The sequence below is a fragment of the Cavia porcellus genome, unplaced genomic scaffold (assembly GCF_034190915.1).
Source record: "Cavia porcellus strain 051 isolate PalLab524CR breed Dunkin Hartley unplaced genomic scaffold, mCavPor4.1 scaffold_3, whole genome shotgun sequence".
NCBI lineage: Eukaryota > Metazoa > Chordata > Mammalia > Rodentia > Caviidae > Cavia > Cavia porcellus.
Window position 1 is genome coordinate 104,295,176 of NW_026947486.1, and position 21,094 is coordinate 104,316,269.

The window sequence follows — 21,094 nt, forward strand, 5'->3', positions numbered from 1 at the left end:
AAAACATGGTCCAAATCATGTAAATCAAATAACAGAATGATAAACACTACCATTGGACATATAAAGCCAAAAATACTTCACAGGCAGGCAGCAACATACCAAAAATTTCCATATAAAACCACAAGTTCTCTCTCTTTTAGACTGCAAACCTGTGTCACCCCCACATACACATATAGGATCATGGGGGAAGCAAGGCCATAGAAGATTCCCAAAGTCTTCCAAGTCTCCTAAGGCAGAGCAAGGGATCACAAATTGAAAGGAAACAAAATGCCACATAACAGAACTCTGAAAATTTGATAGATGTGGCAAAGAAACTAGGAGAATTCAAAGAAGAAAGATCACAGCATTATTACTCATTATGCCTAAGGTGAATTTGGGAGAAATAAGTAAAAAATTAGATGAGCTAACTATATGGGTTCAAAACATGAATGACTGATTCAGCAAAGATATAGAATCCTTGAAAAGATGTAAGGCAGAATTACCTGAAATAAAATCTGTTTACAATAGTAATTTCGCTCATGAATGTAATTTCTTCCCTGATTCCCTGAAAGATGGCCACATTCGTGTTTGTGTGGGACAAATGGCTGCAGTTGTGTTTATCATCTTCTGTAGAGTTTTCAAACAAACAAATATTTAAATGCTTCTATTTGCAAACCAAACTGTTCATAAATGAAAGTTTTCACAAAATGAAGTACCACCATAGAATTCCTACATTTCAGAAATGACAAATGTGGAGATAAAATGTCTGAAATTGAAGACAAGATGACAAATTATGACAAAGTACTCAAAAAAAGAGAACAAGAAAAGATGACCCAACAGCCACTAGATGACACTAAGGAGATCATCTAAGCCTAATTTTGATAAATATAGAAGATAATATAGATGGAATTACAAATATTTTATAGGAATCATAGCAGAAATAGTTACAAACATGAGAAAAGAAGGCAACATACAAGTGAGCAAGGCTACCAGAACACTTAACATCTATGATGAATGAAGCTCATCAAAGCATATTATTATCATATTGAAAGATATTCAAAAATAGAATTTTAAAAGCAGTCAAAGGAAAACAATCACATATAAAGTTGAACAAAGTAGAATCACAGCACACTTCTCAACACAAACTTTGAAGGTCAGAAGAACTCAGAGTGAAGTATTTCAAGTCCTAACAGCAAACAACTTCCAACTAAGATTACCACATCCAGAAATGCTGCCCTTCAAAATAGATGGAGAAATAAACCAATTTCATGAAAAAGACGAGCTCAAAAGATGTATGAATGCTAGACTAACACTCCAGAAAATACTCAAGAATATATTACACAGAAATAATGAAACTAATACAGTTCAAAATCCAGAGGAAATGTAAACACCAAACAAGGTCAGTGACTAAATGACAACAACAACGAAAAGTGACTACAAAACAAAAACAAAGAAGTTACCAACAGAAACAATGCAATGATAGTAAATAATCAACACATCTCAGTAATATCACACCACATTAATGGCCTAAACTCTCTAATTAAAAGACACAAATTGGGAGACTGAATCACAAGACAGAATCCAACATCCTGTTACATAGAAAAAATAAAAACTTGTCAAATCCAAAAAAGATATTCAAAGATTTATGTTTAAAGGATGGAAAATATTATTTCATGCACCAGTACCCCCAATACAAGTACAGGTAGCAAATTTAATCTCAGCAAATTTAATCTCAAACTAAAACTTATTTAAGAGACAAAAGAGCATCACTGCATTCTATATAAGGGAACAATCCAACAAGATGACATAGCATTTATAAATATTTGTGCATCAGATAATGACCCATCTATCTTCATAAAACAAATACTGCTGAACATAAAAAAAATCAGACAAATACTAATCCAATCACAGTGGGAGATTTTTAACACTCTGCATTTGCCAAGAAACAGATCAACAAAAATTCAAAAATGAACTATCAGAGCTGAAACACACCTTTAAACATATAGGTTTAATACATATCTCTAGAAAATTCTACCCCACTGCAATAGTGCATACATTCTGTTTTGCAACATGCTGTATTTTTTTTCCAAAATAGATCACATACTAATCCTCAAAGCCTGCTTAACTACATCTAAAAGAATCTCAGTTACCCCAGGTCTTCTACCAGACCACTGGGCATTGAAAATAAAACTCAATGACAGAATGAATAAAAGAAATGTTAGAAGCACTTGGAAAATTAATAACATACTCCTAAACAAAAAGTGAATCACAGAATGAAATAAAGAAGGAAATTTTAAAAATTTCTGGAAGTGAATGACAACCCCTATACAATTTACTGAAACATTTAAGAAACTATTAAAACAGTCCTAGGAGGAAGGTTCATCACACTCAGTGCTCATATTAGGAAAGCAGAGTGCACTGGAATACATGACCTTATGAAAAATCTTAAGATACTTGAGAAACAGCCACAATCCAGGCTCAAACAGAAATCAGGTATGAAAATTATAAATATTAGAGTGAAAATCAACGAAATTGAGACTAAAAAAGGACAAAAAATCAATGAATCAAAGAAATAGTTCTTTCAACAAATAAGCAAAATAGACAAACCTTTAGCCAGATTTACCAAGAGCAAAAAAGAAAAGAATTCCCTTAATGCAATTAGAAATTAAAAATTTAATCACAACAGACACTTCTGGAATCCAGAAGATAATAACTACTTTGAAAAATTGTATTTCAAAACTTGGCAGATTTTGAAGAAATGTACAGATTCCTAGGCTCATACAAATACCAAGGCTAACCCAAGACACAAATATGAACCACAAATACCAAACAATGAAACTGACACAATAATAAAGTATCTATCAAATAAATACCCAAGACCTGAGGGATTCACTTTTGATTTCTACAAAATCTTTAAGTATATTATATCACCAATACTGAAGCTCTTGAAGGAAATTGGAAAGAATAGAGTACTTCCAAATTCATTTATGGAACCAACATCACCCTGATTCAAAAATTAGACAAAGACTCAAGTAAATAGGAAAATTATAGACCAATCTCCTTAATGTGCTTTGATTCAAAAATCCTCAACAATGTGTTAGTGAAGGGCTGGGGATTTAACCCAGTGGCGTAAGCAGCTGTCTTGCGAGCATGAGGTCGTGAGTTTCATCCCTGGTACCAAAAAAATAATATTAGTGAATAGAATGCAGTACATCATCAAAAAGATCATGCATCATGGCCAAGTGGGTTTCATCCCATAGATGCAAGAATGTTTCAACATATTTAAAACAATGTATTTAAAATATCACATAAACAGAAGTAAGGTAAAAAGGTACACAAAAGACTTTTGACAAAATCTAACACCCCTTCATGACAATCCTTAAAAAGGTAAGTACAGAAGGATATCATTTTATTAATGCTGCTTAAAACAAACACAGCTGAGATCATATTAAATGGGGAAAAACTTAAACCATTGCCTCTTAATCAGGAACAAGACAATCTCACTATCACCAGGTCTACTCCACATAGTACTCAAAATATTAGCAAAAGCAATCAGGCATGAGAAAGAAATAAAAGGGATGTATATAGAAAGGAAGAACTCAAATAATCACTTGCAGATGACATGATAGTTTACATATAAGACCAAATTATTCCATCAAAATACTTCTAGAATTAATAACCAACTTAAGCAATGTAGCAATATATAAGACCACACACAAAATTTATCAACATTTGTGTATCTTAACAATGAACTTGGTGAAAAGAAAATTGTAAAAACAATACCATTCACAGTAGCTTCAAGAAAAATGAAATCCCTGGGAAAAACACAGCAAGTAAGTGAAAAAACTCTATAAAGAAAACTACAGTATTCAGAAAGGAGATACTGAAGAGGACATCAGGAAATGGGAAGATATCCCTGGCTCCTGCATAGCCAGAATCAATACTAACAAAATAGCTATACTGTCAAAGTTGTTACTCAGAATCAATCCAGCTAAGTTTAGTGAAAATACATACATCAAACTGTATTTTGCAGATTGTTATGGCTTGTGTCTATATGTCCCCCAAAGCCTCATGCAGCCATGAGTGAGGTACTTTCCAAAAGTGGCTGGATCTAGAGTGTATGGTGCTATGATCAAGGGTGTGTGACTACTAAATCAGGCCACTGATTGGCTTGGCATAGTTCTAGCTATAATTAAGAATGTGTGTTACACTCACTTTAGGGAAGGTAGCCTGTATAAAATATAAGGACCAGAAGAGAACTAACGTGTTTTTTTTTTTTTTTTTTTTTTTTTTTGCCCTTCTGCCATGCCATCCTGTCTTGGAGCCTGAAACTTTTGCAAATAAACCTTTCCTCCTTTAACTTTGGTCATTGGGTATTTTGTCTCACCAACAAGAAAAGTAACCATGTCACAGATCCTATGAAATCCATCCTAAAATTCATATGGAGTCAGAATAGATACAGAATAGCAAAAGCAATCTTGAGTAATAAGAGCAAAACAGGGAGTGTCAGAACACCTAACTGCAAGCAATATTACAAAGCAATAGCGATAAAACAGCATATTCCTGGAAGAAAACAGATATATTAATGAATGAAACAGAACTGAGGATACAGAAATGACTCCAGACGTATTTAGTTGGTTGATGTTTGACAGAGGGGCCAAAAGCATATGTTGAAGAAAGATAGACTGGAAAAACTGGACAACTGTTTGCAGAATATTGAAACTAGACTCATATCTCTTACCATGTATTAAATTAAAATAAATGTGGGTCAAGTAGCTAAACATTAAAATGGAAACATTGAGCCTACTGGAAAACAAAATAGGTAAAATACATGAAACCATAGGTGTAGGAAAGAATTTTCTAAACAAAACTGCAATTGCCCAAGAAATGATACCAAGAATCAACAAATGGGATTACAACAAATTAAAAGCTTTATAACAAAATAATCAGTAGTGTGGAGAGACAACTTACAGAATGAGAAAACTTTTATAGTTATTACTCAGACATGACTAATACCTAAAATATTTAAATAACTAAAAAAATTAGACCACCTAAAACAAAAGAAATGAACAACAAATGGGCAAGTGAAGTGAAAGGACACTTCATAGAAGAAGAACAAATGACCAGCAAATATAGGAAAAAATATTTGTCATTAGATAAATGCAAATTAAAACAAAACTAAGATTCTGTCTCACTCCAAAGAGAATGTTAATCATCAAGAAATCAAAAAGTTGCTGGAAAGGAAGTGATGAAAAAAGCAATCCTCCTACATTGTTGGTGGAAATATAATCTAGTACAGCCATTATGGAAATCAGTATAGGGGTTTCTCAAAAAGTAGAACTAGAAATCCCATGTGACCCAGTTATCCTCCTTCTAGCTATCTTCCACCAAAATGCTCAAAACGTCATACTGCAGTGATATATGTGCACCAGTGTTTATGGCAGCACAGCTCATAATAGCTAAGTCCTGAAGGTACTTCATATATGCATCAAAAGACAGTGCAATAAAAATGGTACTTATACATAATGGAATACTATGTGTTTATAAAGAAGGAAAAATCTGAGACATTTGTAGGAAAATGGATGCACTCGAGACCATAATGTTAAAATAAATCAGATGCCCAAGCTTCAATATCACGTATCTTCTCTGGCTTGAAAAGTCCAAAATATAAATAATTTAAAAAATAAAATATACAATGAATGAAAGAGAAACAGATCCTCTGAAAATGAGAAAGGGATATAAAAATGCAAAGAGAAAAGTAAGTGGGGGAAAGGAAGTAAAAAGAATTAAGACATATTAAGTACATATACTTATCCCATAAGATGAATGTGAAAATTATATACTGCAAACCTGCATGTACTAATTAAAAAAGATATCTAGGAAAGAAAAAAATTGGAGTCAAGGATTCTATTTTCAGTAAAAGTGACTTACAAGATTGAAGGGTACAAATTATTATCAGCATAATATCACTAATCAGGGGGATCATAGGCATTTTCTGAAGATTGAATTAGGGTGATATCAATTGGGCTGGCATGGAAACAAAGTAATTAAAAGGTCAAATATTTTCAAATCAAATAGAAACAATTCAAATTTGTTGTAAACAATTTCAAATCAAATAGAAAAACCATTCTATAAAAAAAGCATAGATAATATAAACAACTATGAAACTGTCATAAACTGTCAACCTTCGCAGTATTAAATACAAGAAGAAGTAGACATAGCTGGAGAAAGAGGGCAGAGAGCTGTAATGAGGTTAGGAGTCTTCATCTTCTCAGAATACAAGGTAGGAAGCTAGGAGATTTGTGTTTTGTTAATCAATCAATAAATGCATAGCTTAATCAGGTTTTTGAAACCTGTCTTCTCACTCTTGAAACAAAGCGTTCCTGGAGGCTGCTTCTGTCCTATACTTTGTTCCAAATCTCGTCTGTCTAGGTAACCTAAATGCACACCACTGGGATCTAAATTCTAGCACTTTCAATTTTAAGCAGAGCCATGCAGGGAGACAGTGGATGATTGGAGTTTATACATGAAAAATGGCAGCAGCCTGAGTCCGTAACATTGCTCTGCTTCCTGTCTGATTCCTAGCCCTGGTGTCCAGTATGCCATTGAGTCTGCCTCACTGACAACCTCTATGTGAAGCCAGTTGTTGCTGTTGGCTCTGTTTCATCGAGAGCATTGTGATGTTAGAGGTGAGTAGGATGACAACAATCACAGAACCCAATTCCAATAAATTTCAGAGTTCCTCCTGGCTTTATTTCTAGATTACTCAATTAAAGAGAAAACTGAGGTAAAGAGTAAAAAAGGAGACCTCTCCAAATCTCACAATAAATTAGCATCAGATATGCAGGCTAACAGAGGAACCAAAGAAGGTTGAGTGAGGAGAGGTAGTGTCAGGAAGAGATTTAGGGTCTTAGTGTATATAGGCTCTTAGGCCACTCTAGGCCTGATGTGGGAAAACCTAATTCTTCCTCTTTCCTACAGTATTTCCTTTCAGCCTGCTAAGTGGCCTAAACTCCCAGTAGACTCTTTGGAGCTCTGCCAATCTCTGACCCAAGCCATTCAGCCAACCTGCCAGAAAATGCTGATGACAAAGGATGCTAATTACTGGAGATTTGCTTTCTTGTGGAACATGAAACTTTCTCATTATTGGAGGATTTGCATCAGCTAAATTATACCAATTCTCAATGATGACACAATGTGTTCACTTTGATCAGTTTGTACTAACGCTGTATGGATGCCTCACTGCCTAATTGGCAGAGAAAAGAGACATTAATGAAGAAGTAAATAGCCAAAGGAAGGCTTACAGCAATTTTGGAATTTCCTGGTTAAATTATTGGACTGAAGAAGGCAAAAACAGGAGTATAAACTCTAAGAAAGATTCTGCTCTCTGGCTATCTTTAAAGTAAAATGGATGATGTAAAATGTACAGACATTTATTAGTTAACTGTCTATCCTACACCAGACCCCTGGGGTATGTGAGCTCATTAGATTCTTATAATCCTATGGGGAAGGGCAAAGATATATTATTCCAAGTGTCAAGAGGAAATTAAGACTGGGAGAGGGGAAGTGATGCCCCAATATTAGCAGCATGTCTGTGGTATGCTCAAATCCAAAGCCAATGCCCTTCGCGTTTATGAATGTAGTAGATGATTAACACAATGGGACAGCACGGCACATCTGGAAAGGGTGTTGCAGTGTGGATTTTAAACTCCAAGGCTGATTTCCATCTTAGTTTCTTGCCTGCAGAGCTGAAGAAGTGCTGAGTGAGGCTGTGTTTTTCATTCTCATTTTAATCTAAAATGTTTGACAGGTATTAGATGCTCTGGAGGATAAAAAGCCATGGCAGGCCCTTTGAAACAACGTGGCTGTATTATCTACTTGGTCAGAACCTTTCTGAACATCAGAATTGCATTTCATTGAATAGGAAAGGAGAGAGAAAGCAAGTACACACTTTCCCTCTAAATTGTTTCCAGGCCTTTAATATTCAGAGAAGACTGTTTATTCTTGGGTTGGGCTAGGGAAGATGGATGGCTGTCATTGCACCCTCTGGCTGCCTTGCATCCTGGCCAAAGAGATTGCTTGTCTGAGTATAGTGTCTGTCTGTCTTATTTTCCCCCTAAGCATTCTGCTTTGTAGAACTGAAAATACAGTAATCTCTCCCCAGTGACAGTGTGCTATTCCAGAGATAGGGAGTGAATTCAGATTCTAAAAGAGAAACACAGCATGTCATTGTAAAAGAGCTCCACTCAAGGAGAATTGGGGGTGTGGTGGGGGCCTGCTGGCAGTGCTCTCTCCCTACCTTGGTAATTTTAAGGGCAGGTATTGTGGTGGAGAGCACAATATACTGTCCGTGGACAGTGCTTAGTGCACAGGCATGGCACCCAGTCATTGATTAACATATTGTTCCCCCTATGAAAGAGTTCCTTGGCATCATGTGATGTATACTGGATCAGGAGCTCTGTATTTGCTTATTTGCCTTTGGCTTCTCTGTGACAGGAAAAGTGTAGGTTCCTAACAAATGTTGGATTAAAAAACCTTTTTTGCCAGTTAATCATCAACCAAATCCAGACCCGTGTTTCACTTGACCCTTTTTCGCTCTGTACCAGGGTGCTACTTCACTGTGTTGAGATCTGTTGTGCCCTTTTTGTCTTGTAACTTCACGGGGAGCTAAATTTAATCCAGACTGCCAACCTATGACAAGAAATGTCTCTCTGAACACAGAGTTTCATCACTGGGGAAAAGTTTAATTGCTGGAATTTGGTTTTGGCTATGTACAGTAGGCTTTCAGATTGGAGAAATGAATATTGGATGAAGTGTAGCTTTTGTGAACTGTTATATAGTCCTTACTCCATAACTCTTATTTATATTCCATAGTCTGTTTTGTAAATCTTTGTGTGCTATGTCGTGTTCTTGAAAGGGTATTAGGGTTTTGGTAAGATACTGCTACAATCATGGGGCTGGGGATTTAGCTCAGCGGCATAAGTGCCTGCCTTGTAAGCAGGCAGTCGTGAGTTTGATCACTGGTACCGATAAAAAGGAAAAAAAAAAAAAGATACTGCTACAATCTAAAACTAGTAGTGGCACTGGTACCAACAATAACATTTCTAAGCCACTGGTAACATTTCATTCTACATAAACTGGAAGATTAAACTGCTATCCTGAAAGTGTTTGAAAAAGGGGAAATGTACAAGTTGACTGGTACTTGTAGGCAAGCTACGCAATTTCTATTCTATTCATTGTTTTGAGTGTTAAATATGGATCATAATATTTAAGTCCCTGTAGATTTTTTAAAATTCAATAAAATAAATTACTGAGGGCTCTTTAGAAACACACATGCATAGGCACACGCACACACACATGCGCGCGCGCGCGCGCACACACATACACACACACACACACACACACACACACACATTAAAGAACTGGCTCATGTAGCTGTGGAAGCTGGCAAGCCTAAAACTACAGGATAGTAGTATGCCAGGATAGAAATTGAAGATTATCAGTGGTATAGGTGAATTCTGAACACAGTCTACTGGAGAATTCCCTCTTACAGGGAAGATTGGCTTATTTGTTTTATTGAAGCCTTGACATGATTAGATGAGGCCTACCCACAGTATGGAGGACAATCTGTTTTATTCCCTAATTTAAATGTCATCCAGAAACATTCTCACAGAAATACACAGAACGATCTTTGACAAAATATCTGGACATGTCCCAGTCAAGTTAACACACAAAATTAGCCATCACAGAAAGAAATTAGGTCGTTGCTCTGAGCTTCCTAATCATCATCTGTAAATGGAGGGTGACAATTTTCTCCAAGGTTTGACGTAAGACTTTAATGGGATAGAACATGTGAAAGAAACTCATGTGATGCCTAGGGCCACATGTGTTTATGTTTTTGTCTGTGTGGTATGTGCATATGTGTGCACATGCATGTGTGTTTAATAAGCAGCATTTCCATGGGCCCCAGTGTAATAGCCACCTTTAGTAAAACAAAGCAATAGATGTGAGCACAGGTTGTGTGTCATTTTCTAGAACTGGTTGAGCAACTTAATTGCAAGACTATAAAAAAAAAACCCTCTTTTGTATCTCCTTGTGAGAATATGATGGCTGAACCCTTAGAGTGTATTCCTTAAAGCACCTCCTTGCTATTTACAGCATTCCTCGCTTAGCAAAGAAGGAAATGAATAAACATGCACTCATCTCTCTTTTGAACACTTCTTGGGTGACAGGCGCTTCATTTAATCTGCACACTCTTCTGGGGTAGGGGTTATTATTGTTCTCATTTTGCAAATGAGGAAGCCAAGGTTCATAGAAATTAGTGACTTGCTCAAAATCACACATAACTAATAATGGCAAAACCTGAATATGAGCACAAATGTATCCAACTTCAGAGTCCAGCTCCAATTCAGTACATGATTCTGCCTCCCTTGAGGAAGGTTCACTGGATTTTGTATATGCCAGGTCAGCTTTGGTGCCCCAATATCTGTCCCACCACACCTATACTTCCTTCAATCACAGTGTTTGCCGTATGGAATTGCAAGTTTCAATCTATATGTCACTTATGCAACTGAGAGTTCTTTGAAGCAGGGAAACTGTTCTATTCACCGATGACTCTCCAGAATTCTTGAATAAATGTTTATTGAGTTACTAAATGGATCCATTAGCTGTGTGCAGTTCTGATACACAGTTCACACGTTTAGCTCCAAATTGCATACTAACCATAAAGAGCTCTCATTGAAAACCAATTTCTAGCCTGCATTTTACTGCTGCTACTATAACAAGTCCCTTTCACATTCCAAAGATACATTTTATTAGAGAAAAGTTATTTGAAGCCAGGCAAGGCCACTTTCCTTTTATCAGTGTTTCCTCCCTTCATCTTCCCTCTCCTACTTTTTATTTGCCCCTTTGAACTCATTTAAACAATTATGTCTCCACGCCAGTTGGTAGCCTTTGTGTTTGGTATGCCGCCTTGATCCACGTTTGCTCTGAAAACATTCCATATTGATTTTAAAATGTAGGACCAGTACTTGCCACATTTATCAATTCTGTCAGGTACGAAACTATTTTCTTCCTGTCAGGGCAGATTAATAACCAGCAAGCTTTCCAACAGGTGTAAAACGGGCCCTACCTCACTGACAACAGATTGTCTTTTGGCCTTTGTTTCAACTATTTTTTGCCCTGAGTAAATTAATTTTTTGTAATTAAATGTTTACATCAAACTGTTGAATGATGGCTGTATATATTCTTTGACATTTACTCGGAGTGGAAACCAGCATTTTCAGCCCAAAACTATAAATGCTAAGACTGATTTTTCCTGTTGGAAATAAGTAAAGGAAAGGGATACACACCATTAATTTCTAAGAAATGCAGCAGGAAAGACATGTTGATCTTTTAAATATTATTGACAACCTTTCCCCCAACCTCGTAGAGTAGCATAAAACTCTGGACAAATTAAGCTCAGAAAGGTTGCTGTCCATTGGAAAAGGGTACTTCCTCAACTGGGACCTTAGTTTATGCTCTGCAACTAACTTATTCCTTTCTTGTATTCTCTTGAGAAGATTTGCATTATTTAAAATAGTGATTACTACTGGTCTGTCGGCCTGAAGGTCATCTAAAATGTCAGCTAATAAATCTCTTAAGGTTTCTTAGAACACAATCAGTTCCTCAATGAATAAAACCAATCTACCTGATACTTTATTTGCTCATTTATTTCCAATCTCAAAGTACCACCCTCCAGCAAACTAACTAGAGGTGAACTCTGTATCTTTGCCTTTTGGCTTTAAAATACTGTTGAGGGCCTTCAACTTTGACTTGGAGGATGGGAGAGCAGGATCTCTGAGGATCAACAGTGACAAACCATTCATTCTCAGTGGGAGTGTTGCACACGTTTGCTGCCAGTCCTATGTACTGTAATGAGAGAGATCAGAGAGTTGTTAGAGTTGCAAATGGAGAGAGGTTTTAAAGGTAGTACTTAGACTGAGGAAAGCAGTTCTTTGGTTGGCAGCAATTGGCGCATACAGCCTGAGATTGCAGCTCTTGCATAGGTAGCTGCTTTGGAAGGCAGGTGCTGGGTGGGCACCTGCAACAGGAGCAGGCTGTCTCCTCTCAGTTGTTGGAGAAGGAAGTGTTGTGTCTTAGTTTTCTCATTACTAAGACAAAATACCTCACGCCAAAGTTAAAGGAGTAAAAGTTTGTTGAGATCACAGTTTATAGAGTTTCAGCCCATTGTTAGATGGCTTCAAGCAAAGGGCATGGCAGAGGTGCATCTCAAATTAGAAACAGTCCATGGCAGGGCGGGCAGAAGGCAATAAGCAAAAAACTCCAAGTGACAAGCGCCCACTACCAGCAGCTCTCTTTTTGTGTCTTATATTTCCTCCAGGCTACCTACCCTTAGGGAGGTAGCAGTCTTGCCCTCAATCCTAGCATTGCACAGTGAACCAACCCCAGCATCACATCCTCAATCTCAGAATCACATACCCTAGATCGAACCACCTGCAAAAAGCCCCATCTATGACCACGTGAGATTTGAAAGGTGGTATCCAGAGACAAGCCATAACACCTCACAACTTTAAAAAATTGTACTGCCCCCTCTGAGACCCTCTGCCTCCACCATCATCAGATCCTGAGTTGATTCACTCCTGGACCGCATGCCTGAACAATCGGGCCTGAAGCCTGCACAAGGCCTTGAAGGGCATGGTGAGACTGCACTGTGGACAAACCTGACATCACACAACTGTGCTGCAGTTTTGAATGGAAAATGAGAACTACCCTTTTATAATCTGTCAGTGTTGTTGATCAACTATAGTTCAACGAGTTAGAATATTAGAAGCCTGCTTCTCAAACATTTTGTGATTTAGAATCATTGGGAGATGAGGGCGGACACTAGATACAGACGCCACTGCCTCCTGTTCCCAAACTCTTACTTTACAGAGCTGTGGGAGGCTCAGGAAGCTGAGCCCTTAACAAGAGCTGTCCAGGTGGTGCAATACTCTGAAAGAAGCTGCTCTAAAATATTTAATTGGAAGAGTTCTTGGCAACCATCCCAGCTAAACCATTATTTTATAGACGAGGTATCTGATGCCCCGTAAGAAAGCTTTCTCTAAGGTCCCACAGTGATGTAATGTCAGAGATAGGACTGGGACAAAGGTCTCCACTCTCCTCTCCTCTCCTGGTTTCTTCAGAGAAGGAGGTAAGACAAAGTTATAATCCTGTATTTTTCTAAGTGGACACAGCCTGTTGTGGACCATTAGTAAGCCTTAGTGGGACACTTAGTGTTTTGTAATACAGGATTATCTGAGACATCGAGATCTCTGGATATTACTCCCCAAAACACCCTTATCCTGAGTCATTGTGACATCAAATGCCTGTGCATACTTCCAAGTGTCCTTTATGTGGGTGGAGGTAAAGAAGCAGAGAGAGAGAGAGAGGAGAGAGAGAGAGAGGGAGAGAGGAGAGAGAGAGAGAGAGAGAGAGAGAGAGAGAGAGAGAGAGAGAGAGAGAGAAAGAGGAGAGAGAGAGAGGAGAGAGGAGAGAGAGAAAGAGAAAGAGAGGAGAAAGAGAGAGAGACAGATTGTTCTTTCTAGTTAAGAACAATTGGTAGGCAAAATACCCATAGTTGATTATTCAGGAAAGAAAGGCTGACTGTGAGATTTAATTTTAACTTTGCCACACTGTGACCTGAGGCATATCCCAGCCCAAGCCCCAAGAGTCTGCACTTCTGCTTCCAAGGGGAGACCTCAGACAGATCTTTTATGACTGTTTCAGGAAACTTCCCAAGTATGAGTAAAGAAATTGTCTGTGCTTCTTGGGCTTCTGGTGGAGTCTACAGATAGGGTGTGAACATCCATGTTCTGTCATTCACACCACTGTAGGCAGCAGGTGGCCATGAACCATATAGTCATGAAATAGGTCCATTTTGGAAGGGAGACAGACAAAGGGGCTTAAGACCAACATCTGGATCACTATCAACCACCCACTCCATAAGATGTGCTTTGCTTTGCACTTCTTGCTTTTAGCCAACATAACTTGGCTGTGTTGTTTCAGTTAGCTCTGTTTTGGCAATGGCAAGGCCACTCAGTGTCCGAAAGTGATGCAGACTCCGATCACTATTCTAGCGAAGGTGATTAGTTCTTACAATCCTTTGCCAAACTGCAGAGCTGTCAGCTACGTCAGCTTCATTCTTCATAAGGTTGGAAAGGCAATGCTGGCTGTTTGAGAAGCAGCCCCAGTTCTCTTGGGGCATCATGGGAGCGCTTATTTTATGGGGAAGAGGTGAACAGGACTTAAAAATGGCCATGGGGGTCATTGCAGCCTTCACCTAACTCTCTGGGTGGGAACCTTTGATTATCTTTCCCCTTCAGTTCAACAGAGGCCCCCTAAACCAGCACTCTCGAGCTAACCTGAGGTCAATTGACATTCTCTTAAGAGAACATAAAACTTTTCTTCTCGGAACTGCAACTTGGCTTCTCAGGCCAGCTCCTTAGAGACAAAAGGCATAGGATTAATTTTCTAGGACCAGAACGTGATTGATGAAAATAATAAGCTGTTTTAATTATTCTCTCATCCACCAGTTGGATCCTTTTCGTAGAGCTCTGCACTGACGATGACAATGTTGACCAGAGTAGTTATTTACTCAATTCATTTCACAGTGGTTCGTCATAGTTAGGTCAGAGGACTTTTGTTCTCAGTTCAATTTTTTAAAACCTCAGAGCTAACAGGGATAGAATCCATTTAGTCCAATTTTCTTGTTTTAAAACTGGGGAAACTTAATTCTGTAGAAAGGAGCAGACTTGTTTAGGATCACCTTGCTAGCTAACAACAAAAATAAAATTGAAATAAAAGTTTCATGATTCCCTTTCCAGTGCTCCTTTTACAGTTGGCTCCCTCATAATGGCTGCCTTTGGAAAAAATTCTCAATTTAAATTCTATTGCTAAAACTTTGAGGCTAAAATATGCCTATAATGATGCTGTATCTCCCATATACATACCAAGATTTAGGTTATAGCCAAACAATTTCAACCAACAAAACCCCAAACTTATGCCCCTATGAAAGTACCATGGAGAAATTCTGGATAGAAGCACTTTTCACTTACAGTGTGCTTATTGTTCATCTCAGCCTGATGTGATGTTTGGGGGTGTGACCTCATTCTGTCTGAACTTAATTGGCATAATGGTGCTAAAAAGATTCCTTTAAAAGTGACAGTCTTAAAATTCCAAGGAGTCACAGATGAAGTAGGGCTTTTTAGATGAAAGATAAACCCCATACCCATATCTGTGAGCAGAGATAAAGAACTGACAGCAGGTGAAATATCCCCACATAGATTTTCTCTTTTATCCTTTTAGAAACCTCCGGGCATCACTTACACATTGAAATTCCTAAAGATGGAGAGACTAACTCTGCTGACTGCACACACATCTGGTTTAACTCTACCATGTAAAACTACAGACTTTTCTCAGTTTCTGTTCACTCCTTAAAAGAATCAAGGCCTTTTTTGGTTTGGTTTTGTTTTTCTTCAGGATATGACACACAAACAGGTATCCTGGGGATGGAAACAAAGCTGGAAACAGAAAGATCAGTGCCAAAGTTGTCTTCCTTGGCCACCTCTGGAGCTCTGTAGGAATTTCTGCCTGCCTTAGCTCCCATCTCTTATACAGCAGCTGAATTCATTCCTTGACACTTGCTGAGTGCCTAATTTGCCCCAGGTGTGATCCTGGAGTCCAGAGGTGAAACAGTGAATCAGATTTGGCCTGAACTCTGTACAAGCTTATGGTCAAGTAAAAGGGCAGGTAAGTTAAATGGCTAATTAGAACGTGTGTTCCAGCTTGTGTGGTCCATTGCTATTTCTCTAGGTTAGTACAAGATCTGATGTAGTTGTTGTAGACAAGGGTTGTGGTGGCTCAGGGAGAGACAAAAGGAAACAGGAATCAAAAAGATAAATAAAAGACCCCAATGAAAAATGTACAAGTGAAATGAATAGACATTTCACAAGAAAGAAGTACAAATGGCCAAAATATACCTGAAGAGCAGACATTAGAGAAATGCAAATTATAACCCTGTAATTCCATCTTACTCCAAAAAGAATGACTATCATAAAAAAAATCTAGTAACAAATGCTGGAGAGTGTTCAGGGATAAAGGAAGGCTTCTACATAATTGCTGGGAATGTGAAATAATACAACCACTATGGAAATCTGTGTGGTCAGTCCTCCAAAAAAATTAAAAGACATTCAATTTGTCTCTGCTACTCCTTTTCTAGGTATCTTCTCCAAAGAATTAAAGATATCATATTACAGTCATCCATGCATACCATGTTCATAGCAGCACAACTCATGATAGCTAAATCCTGGAAGCCTATGTGTCTATCAACAGATGAATGGATAAAGGAAATGTGATATTTACACACAATGGAGGATTACTCTGTCATAAAAATGATAAACGACTCATTTGTAAGAAAATGGGTGCACCTTGAGACCATAATGTGAGGTGAAATAAGTCGCATGCACAAGCCTAAATATTGCATGATTTCTGTCATATAAGAACCCTAAATATAAATAAAGAGCAAAATAAAAAATACATAATAGAAAATAGGGAGATAGTTTTTTTTTCAAATGTGAAGGAGATCAAAAGATGATAGGAGAGAGAGGGAAGGGATGAATAAAGGAAGTAAAGTGCCTTATGTATGTGTACAACTGCACAGTAAATATTAACACATACTAATAAAACGTATAAATTTTCATAAAGGAGATAGAGGAGGAGGATGGCAGAACACACTTCAGTGGATTGGATGAAAACAGAGTGAAGACTAAGGGATTACCTTCAGGCTTCGGACTGGAAAATGAATTAAATGGTGATGCAGAAGCTTCTGAGTAAGGAAAAGGAAGCCTAGCAAGGGACAACTTCCGGTGGAGCTCCACTGTAAGCGGAAGAAGCGGTAAAGTCAGTTGGACCCAAGGTCTCTGGTGAGGCTATGAGGTTTTCTACATCAGACTGATCAAGTCTAAGAGCTTGACAGCACATTCCCCTAAACTGGAAATACCAATCAGTAATCTTTCAGTTTAAAACATTTTTTCATAGGCATGCTCAAATTTTATGGTCATCAGTACACAAATTTTGTTTTTAGGACATGTCAATATTGTCTTAAGTTTTAGGTGCAATTTGGACTGTTCAAAAGAACGGGGTGAAGTAGCAGTTGAATACCAGTAGTATCAGTGCCCTTCTGCTTCTCTGACTCAAGGGCAAGAGGCCAGAGGTTGTCTGTACTCTGTGAGATATAAGATATCAAGGACCTGATTCTGTCTTTGACTTGGGATTGTAAGCCCAATATTTAGCTCATAAGGGATACAGGAGAATGAAACTCTTGACCTACTATGTCCATGAGTTTGTGTTCTCTAAAATCAAAGAATGAACTTTAGGAACAACGAAGGTTAAGAGTTGAATATATTTATTGAGAGAAAGAAAGCTTCTGTTCAAGAGAGAGACAGAAGGGGTCCTGAGCAGGTTGCCAAGGACTCTGTGTTTTCCAGGGACTTTTATAGAGTAAAATTATGGGGTGAGATGGGTTCAAGGTGGGTAAAACTGGGAACTCATAAGGCAGATGGGCATAAGATGGGACAGAATTATGTTTAGCCTATGAGATTAGTAGTTTAGCCTATGAGATTAGTAGTTCAGGTAAAATCGATTACATTAGGGACAAATAGGAAAACAAGTCACATAGAAAGCAAGCATTCTTAGAGAGCAGTGACTCTTCCCTTGGGGGTTGGAATGGTGACTCCTGGCTTCCTCAGGGCCATAGGGAACTATTTAGAATATCAGTCCTTAGGATGTGGATGCATTTATTTGATCCTTCGTCTTGAGGCCTGGCCCACAGCAGAAGCTGTCTGTCTTCCCCACAGTTGAAAGGTATCTGGGCTTCTGCACTGGCTCCATTGAAGACCTAGCCCTGGCTCAATGCCTGTAATATTTCTAACTAACTCAGCTTCCTGTAACAGTAGCATCTCAAGCTACATTTCCTGGGCAAATGAATGCTTGATCTACAGTAGACTCCACTGGTTTATGGTTCACATCATGGAATTCTGGTTTTGGTTCCTGTTTTGTGGGGGTTTGGGGGAAGTTTTGTTTTGTCTTGTTTTTGGTTGTTTGTTGGTGCTAGGTGTTGAACACAGGGACTTCACACTGATCGACGTCCCCGGCCCTTCTTAATTTTATTTTTGAGACAGGATCTCACTGAGTTGCTAACTTGCCAGTCTGAACTTCAAATTTTGGTGCTCCTTCATCAGCCTCTCAAAGTGACATGATTATAGATATGTAGCACCATATCTGGCTTGAACTCTTAAGAAAATGAGTGGAGGAAGAAGCCATAGAACACAACAGATTGAATCTTTTCATTTAAGAACTGAGAACACAAAGGGCAAGAGTGAGTGAGGAACTTATTATATAGCAAGTTAGTGGCAAAGCTTAAATTCAAATCATGTTGCCCAACTCTGGGGCTCTTTGCAAGCACCAGACTCAATCCCAACAAGAGGCCCCAGTGAACACTTATAAAAGTCTGACCTTCACTCCACATCCAGACTCCAGATATTTTCATGTATTTTTTAAAAGCGCTAACATCCAGACATGTCAGGAAACTGCCCCTCCACTTCCATCTAACCTGTGTCCCCGTGTAGCTATTTTTTTCTTTTGTCAGTAAAATGAAACTTCTAAAATGCTCTGTATTTTTAACACAGAGAAATGAAGCATGTCAAACTAGATGCAATAGATAACTGTAGATAAATGAATCACTCGCTTTATTTTCAGAGAATTCTGACTGCTTGGTACTGCCTTAATAGATCTGGAAGAAAATAAACAAGGGAATTCAATAATGAGCACCTGTTCTTTCCAATAAACTTGCCAGTAAACAACTAAGAGTGAAGGGAATCAATTTATATATAAATGAACAACAGCCGGCAAGTCAAGTGGAAATGCTGGGAACTGCCCAGCTACATCTGAAACTCTTTCCCCTCTCCTGTCTTGGTCCCACTGCACTAGGAGGTATCAGCTGTAACATTTCCATCTATGCAGAAAAGCATCCTTCTTCTCTTCCTGACTTCCTTGCCTAAATAGATCTGCAATGACAGTGATCTCTCTCCAATAAAGCTGAATTTAGCTACCAGTTAATTTCTTGTAAGATGTTCTCACGTTTCGTACCTTAGTCTTTTTGGTCTATTCTCATGGAAGTCACATAAAGTAGGTAAGGAAGCAGTTGTTGTACCTTAGAGATAAAATCACTGTGAGCAGGTCACTGGGTCCATCAGAGTCAGAGACAGGGACAGGAAGCCAGCTCTACAGACACAGAGTCTAGTTCTTTTCTATCAATGCACTTCATCACTGAAAGAGATGCTCTGTAAGGCAATTTTTCTTTGTGCTTTTTTACAAAATTTTATGAGCTAAATACTGTAGGAGAAGAAATCAAAATGTCACAGTTTGGCATCACTTGAGTCCAGTGTGGGCAATATGGGCCCCCAAAAAGGCATCATGAGACAGAGTTACTAATTTCTCCCTTTTGTCTTATGATGCAGTGCAGAACGACATGGACTCTTTGATGACATTTCCCAAGAAAGGTCTGGACACCAAAGCTTTGGAAACAAGAACATTATTTCCACAGGCATCCAAGTCTCAGGCCTTTCCCGCTACACTACATACTTCCACAGTTACAACGTATTGACCACATCTGGACTCTGCCTATTTTGGTAAATGATTCAGGAACACATAACCAGGCCTAGCTTTTTATGTGTGGTCTATAGCTAGTTTTTCCACAACAATGGTACAAAAAAGGAGCTTATAAGAGAGCTTGCATTGCCCCCAAACATAAATATTTTTTTTCTGGTCATTTACAGAAAATTTGCCAAACTCTGTGTTAGAGAAAGCAAATAGGAATTTCACTTATGAAGGAAAGAAATTGCTGGAGCTTGGAAGGAGACGGCATTGCTCAAAGACCCTGATTAGGTTTGTTAGATGCGGATGGGAATGGGACCCAGAGTTGGCATAAATCTTTTTCTTGCCATTTTTTTTCTAAAATCGTTCTTGAGCCATCATCTTTACAGTGAAAAGACTTATTATAGTGACTTCCAGCTCTTTACAATTCCTGGCAGACTTCTCTCTTCATTACCAGTAATATAATATCAGCCCCAGTGCTGGACGGTTAAAGGACAATGAAATCAATACCCTGCAGCAGACACTGCAGAGATTAGGGCTGAATTTTTCCTTCAAGCATCTTGTTTCCAACTTGTTCTTCAAGCAGGGCCATCAACAGATGACATATGAAGGATTTAGCTTTGCGGAATTTTATGATGTTTACACACAAAGAATGTGCAATAGTATGGGGCAAAACTGACCTTGGCAATATCACAAAGCACATGAAATTTCTGAAGTTTTCTTTGGAAAAAAAAAAAAAAAAACAACGTCAACAACAAAAAGCAATGGTGTCTAAGTGGCCATTCCTTGTATTATGTTCTATACAGTGGCCCTGGATATTAGAATTGACAAGATCACAGTCTTCTGGAACATCATGACTGCCTTCAGAAATACTTAATGAGTCTGTCTCTCAGGAGCTCTCTCCATCTATATCTATATCTATATCTATATCTATATCTATATCTATATCTATATCTATATCTGTATCTATATCTATATGTGTATTTATATCATCAGGAGGGAGATTGGCTTATGAATATTAGTTAACATTGTTATGAAAGCTGAAAATCCCAGTCTACCTTCTGCAAGTTGGAAAACTAAACATGCTGTTGTATAATTCAGTCTGATTGCCAAGGCCTGACGACTTATGGGTGGGCTTGGGAGCATTATGAGGTAAAAGTCCATGAGAAGCAGGAGCTCTGATAACTGAGGGCAGGAGGAGATGGGTGTCTCAGCTCAAGCACAGTAGTTTCTCCCTTCCTCCACTTTTTGTTTTATCTGAGTCCCCAGTGGATTAGAGAATGCCCACCCACACTGGAGAAAGTCATCTTGTACTCAGTTCCCCAGTTCAAATACTGAGCTCTTCTAGAAACACCTTCATAAATGCATCCAGAAATAATGTCGAACCAGCTTCCTGAGCATATCTTAGCCCACTTGGGTGGAC